Source organism: Sus scrofa, chromosome 3 (assembly GCF_054392235.1).
Source record: "Sus scrofa isolate SSC_HxYL_T2T_F1_AM1 chromosome 3, Sscrofa_HxYL_maternal_Yorkshire_Landrace_v2.0, whole genome shotgun sequence".
In the NCBI taxonomy this organism is placed as follows: domain Eukaryota; kingdom Metazoa; phylum Chordata; class Mammalia; order Artiodactyla; family Suidae; genus Sus; species Sus scrofa.
This window is the reverse complement of record NC_139385.1, coordinates 67,750,033-67,756,032: the sequence shown is the minus strand read 5'-3', so window position 1 is coordinate 67,756,032 and position 6,000 is coordinate 67,750,033.

The following is a 6,000-nucleotide window of genomic DNA, read 5'->3' as shown; positions in this document are numbered from 1 at the left end:
ACAAGGCAGTTATACCAGAAATCAGGCTTTGTAGCTAGTAATTGCTACAATGTGGCAACTACAGTCCACAAGAATCTGATGTCAGTGACCTTGATTACAACCATGTAACTGGTTCCCCAACTTGAGCAGTGATGCTTTAGATATTGAGGATCAACTTCTTTTTAAAATATGAAGCATCTTGGGGTGTGGGATGGACATCCTGTGAAAGTGGATTGTGATGATCATTATACAACTACGGATGTGATAAATTCATTTGAGTAATAAAAATATTAATAATAAAGAAAATAATAATGATAATGGCTAACAAATAAATAAAAAATAAAATAAAATATGAAGCATCTGTCTTGAAAGAGTGGGTTGTGCAACCTTTACACCTCTTTTGACAGCTCCTTTGAAATAATCTGAGTTCTATTTCACTAAGACAAGGATTTTAAGTTGAGAATTTCAACATAGTTTTTGGAAATTTTTCAAACTTCAGACATACTTTCAAATATTAAAATTAAATTTCGGGAGTTCCTGTCATGGCTCAGTGGTTAACAAACCTGACTAGTATCCATGAGGATGTGGGTTCGATCCCTGGCCTTGCTCAGTTGATTGAGTATCTGGCCTTGCCGTGAGCTGTGGTGTAGGTTGCAGACATAGATCAGATTCTGCATTGCTGTGGCTGTGGCGTAGGCCAGCAGCTATAGCTCTGATTGGACTCCTAGCCTGGCAACCTCCATATTGCCGTGGGTGGGGCCCTAAAAAAGACAAAAGACAAAAAAGAAATTTTGGTTAATATGTTGACTCATCTTATGTTACCAATGAAATTGCCTGAGATTGGACAGTTATGGACAGTTATTTGACACATTATGAATTATTTGGGTGATATTTTCCTCTGGGACCTGTTAGAGCCACTGAAGTAAGTTTGTCATGGCTGCTGGCAGCAGTGTTAACCCTGGGCCCAGATGAAGAGACTGATGTTTTGCTTTTGGTTTTTACTTTTTGTGGCTGCACGCATGACATATGGAAATTCCCAGGCTAGGGGTCTAATCAGAGCTGCACCTGCTGGCCTACACCACAGCCACAGCAATGATCCAAGCTACATCTGTGACCTACACTGCAGCTTGCAGCTATGCTGGTTCCTTAACTCACTGATTGGGGCCAGGGATCAAACCTACATCCTCACGGACACTATGTCAGGTTCTTAACCTGCTGAGCCACAGCAGGAACTCCGAGTCATGGATGGAATGATTTCATTCTTCCATCCATTTCAGGTGGGTATGCAAAATGTGTACTGTTAATCGAAATCCATGTTCACAGATTTGGCAATGTTGGACTCTCTCCTGGATAAACGTACAGTCCATGTCTTTCCTAAAAGCATTAGAGGAGAGATCTTGTGTGTGTGATTGTTGTATCTGAAATTTAGGTTAGTAATCGGGGATGGGAGGGATCCAGCAGGCGCTTCCTCCAGTATGTGGAGTGGCTTTCCAGGGAAAAGTTAGACGGAACTCTGTACATATCTCCAACCAGGGGATCCACACAGCAGGGAACCTGCTTCAGACCCAGGGCAGATATGAGTGGGAGGGAACAGCTTTCCCCTGTGCAAACACAAGCTTTCAGGGCTGGGAGCAAGATAAGCCTTGGACTTTTGGGCACACTGCCAAAATTAAGTCAAGAGGCCAAAGCAGGGGAGTTCCCACTGGGGTGCAGTGGCTTAAGGATCCCACGTTGTCTCTGCAGCAGCTAGGGTCACTGAGGAGGCACGAGTTTGATCCCTGGCCCAGCGCAGTGGATTAAGGATCTGGTGTTGCCACAGCTGTGGCGTAGGTGGCAGCTAAAGCTCGGATTCAATCCCTGGTCTGGGAATTTCCATATGCTGTGGGTGCAGCCAAAAAAGAAAGAAAGAAAAAGATGCCAAAGCAAGAATGCAGTTGAATAGGAATTGGCGGAACACAGTCAATTAACTGTATTGGAAAAAATTAAAATCATAAAAGAAATAAAAACTGAAAAAATATACACACTACTATGTATAAACTAATCATCAAGGGCCTACTGTATAGCATAGGGAACACTCTTCAATATTTCGTAATAACCTATATGGGAAAAGAATCTGAAAAAGAATGAATATATGTATACATATAACTGAATCACTTTGCTGTACACCTGAAACTAACAGAACACTGTAAATCAGATATACAATATCAAATAAAAACTAAATTTTAAAAAGAAAAAAAAAAGAATGCAGTAGATACCACTTTTAAGGTTTAAGATCCAATGACTGATATTAAGTCAATTCCTCCATGTGTGTCCCCCTCCATGGTTGCACCACGCTTTTGCAGGTGGTGATGATGGTCACAAAATCCATCTCTTCTTCCTCTATGGTGAGGCCACAGTGAGGGCTCAGTGACAGACACCAAGGCCACTTTCTGCTTCCCTTGCAGTTAAGCTGACAAGGGGACCAGTTGTGGCCAGAGATGTGTGAGTGGAAATTAAGTGTCTGTGTGTACCTGCCCTATGCTTTCTTCTTCCCCCTCCTCCTCCGTGACCTGCAGGCCTCCCATTGCAGAGCCTGCATCTCCAGGCCATCGCTGCAGCCCACATGACTGTGATATAAGTGAGAAATAGGCCTTCACTGTGTAAATCCAGTGACATTTGGTATTTATTTGTAACATCTTATAATATCTGCCCTTGAATAAGGAAGGAAGCATTTTACTTCCTGTGTGCCAGCAGGTCGGGGTTATATTTCTATATAAGTCACTTCCAAACCTACCTTCTGATCTGCGATGCTCCTAAGGGCACTGTTCCTGTCCCTGGGCCCCTGCAGTGTCACTCTGCCCATCTGCCCAGAAAACCTGGGGGCTAAGGCACAGTCTTATTGTGGACCTGGAGGATGGTTCAGGGTCAGCTCAGGTTTAGGAGAGATTTAGGGTGGAGGAAGTGGCTGTCATTATTCTCATTTTCAAACTGGTAACCGAGATTGAACAAGTTGCAATCACTTGGGTGTTCCCATTGTGGCGCAGCAGAAACAAATCTAACTAGGAACAATGAGGTCCCGGGTTCGATCCTTGATCCTGCGTTAAGGATCTGGTGTTGCCGTGAGCTGTGGTGTAGGTCACAGACGTGCTTGGATCCCAGGTTGCTGTGGCTGTGGTGTAGGCTGGTAGCTGTAGCTCTGATTTGACCCCTAGCCTGGGAACCTCCATATGCCACAGGTGTGGCCCTAAAAAGACAAAAGACAAAAAATAAAAAATAAAAAAAATTAAAAATAAAAAGTTGCAATCACTTGTTCGGAGCATAGAACTTTGAAGCCAGGTAGGGATTCCAGAAGCCACATATTTTAACCATTATGCTCAACTGTGCCTTGGGAGCTGGGTCAGCTTGACAAGTTCAAACAGAATTATGTCCAAGTGCTTTCCTTGCAAAGTCTCTATGACTCTGTGAAAAAGCATTTTTTTTCCCAGATTGCAGGTTGCCATCCATTATTGGGTCATGAAATCAATCTAATGAAAAATTTTAAGAGAATATAATGGAAAATAACAGACCACATTGGCACCACTCACAGGGGTGTGGCTCCATGAAAACTGTGTTTGTTGTATCCACATGTCATATATTTGATTCACATAAGATTCAATCTTTTGCTACAGATTTTAGTCAACAGTCTGACAGCACCACAAACATGAGGCCTGAAGTGTTTGTGAGTTTAATGAAAAATAAATGTTTCATTTGTGGTTAACCTGTGGCTCTTAATGGGCCAGCCCTCAAAAATGCCCCACTGTATCTTTTTTAAAAAAAATTAAAGTGCAGTTTATTTACAATGTTATATTAGTTTCAGGTATATAGCAGAGTGATTCGGTTAGATATATATATATATACATATATCTATTCTTTTTAAGAATTTTTTAATTTTTATTTTATTTTATTATTTATTTTTTTCAGTCTTTTTGGGACCACACCCCCAGCCTATGGAAGTTCCCAGGCTAGGGGTACAATCAGATCTGTAGCCGCCAGCCTACACCACAGCCAGAGCAACATGGGATCCAAGCTGCATCTGCGAACTACACCACAGCTCATGGCAACACCAGATCCTTAACCCACTGAGCGAGGCCAGGGATTGAACCCACATCCTCATGGATGCTAGTTGGGTTCATTAACTGCTGAGCCATGATGGTAACTCCCATATATCTATTCTTTTTCAGATTCTTTTCCATTATAGGATATTACAAGATGTTGAGTATAGTTCCCTGTGCTCTACAATAGGTCCTTGTTGTTTATTTTATATATAGTGTGGTGTGTACATGTTAATCCCAAATTTAGCCTCCTCCCCCTTTCCTCTTTGGTGATCATAAATTTGTTTTCTCTGTCTGTGATCCCCACTATACCTTGATTCCCAAAGCACAAGGTAAGCAGGGCTGCTTTATTCACCCTGTTAAAAAAGGCACCAGAGTTCCTGTCGTGGCTCAATGGAAATGAATCTGACTAGCATCCATGAGAATGCAGCTTTGATCCCTGGCCTCGCTCAGTGGGTTAAGGTGAGCTGTGGTGTAGGTCACAGACACAGTTTGGATCTGGTGTTGCTGTGGCTGTGGTATAGGCCAGCAGCTACAGCTCCGATTTGACCTCTAGCATGGGAACCTCCATATGCCATGGGTACAGCCCTCAAAAGACCAAAAAACAAAACAAAACAAAACAAAACAACACCAACGTTGGGGAGTTCCTTCCTGGCGCAGCAGATTAAGGATCTGGCATTGTCACTGCAGATCCTTAATGGATCACTACTGTGGCATAGATTCAATCCCTGGCCTGGGAATGTCCACATGCTGAAGGTGCAGGAAAAAAAAAAAAAGAAGGAAAGAAGGGAGGGAGGAAGGAAGGAGGAAAAAGAAAAGAAGGAAGGCACCGATGTCAGTGTAGCTCCCTGGCAAGCACATCACCCCAGCCCTCCAGCGCCCCCATGTCATTCCCAATGAATCAGAGACATTGGACGGGGTCCTCCCTTCCAAACAGCCCATCTCCAAGGCTTGCAGTACACTGATCTTCATTGTGCCAAGAAATGTTTCCATCTCTCTCTCCAAGGGCCAACCTGACCTTCCCTCTTCCCTTCCACGCTCAGAGAATCCACCGTCTACTAGCCCATCTCTCCCCTGCCTCGTCTCAACCTGCCTTGTGCTGAATGTTCTGTTTTAGCTGGAGAATAGAACAGAATATGATACCCCTTTAAAGGAAAGCAAAGCAGAGTGGGTAAGATGAAACAAAATTCACAGTGAGAAAGCAATTTGACATTTGTGTGATGTCCACTGTTTCTGAGACCTCAGTGTGCATAACAGCTGCCTTGAGGATCTGGTTAAATACAAATCCTAAGTCAGTAGGTCTGGGATGGACCCTGAGATGCTGCATTTCTAGCAAGTTCCGTGATGATACCAGTGCTGGTGGTCCACAAAACACACTTTACCTAGCAAGGGCCGGTCTCCACATGGCTGGCCCAGAGTGGATGCTCCAAAATATTGGAGCAGTATTTAATTCAAGTTTAAATTGAATTAAATTTCAGGAGAAGCTGGTATTATGGCAAGACTCACCAGCAAGAACAAGTGTGATAATGTGAAGCAACCAGTAACACCAGTGGTTTGCAACCCTGACTGAGCATTAAAATCACCCAGGAAGACCTTTAAAAATCCCAGTGTTTAGACTCCATCCTCTGAGATTCTGATTTAATTGTCTTGGGGTGGAGCCTGGACAACTACAATTTTTAAAAGCTCTCCAGATGGTCCTAACATGCAGCCAAGTTAAAGAATTTCTGGAGAGAAAACCTCGTTGAATGCATGCTATGTGCCAGGCCTTGTGTGCTGAGTGAGCCACTGATGTAGTTGAGAAAGACCAGGTCCCTGCCCCCAATTAACTTGTTAGCTAATAGGGGAAATAGGTCTCTGTGTGATTTATAATGCCGAAAAGTGCTGTAGTACATTTATGTATACTTGTTTTGGGAATACAGATGAGAGAGGAACTGATTCAGTCTTGAGGAAT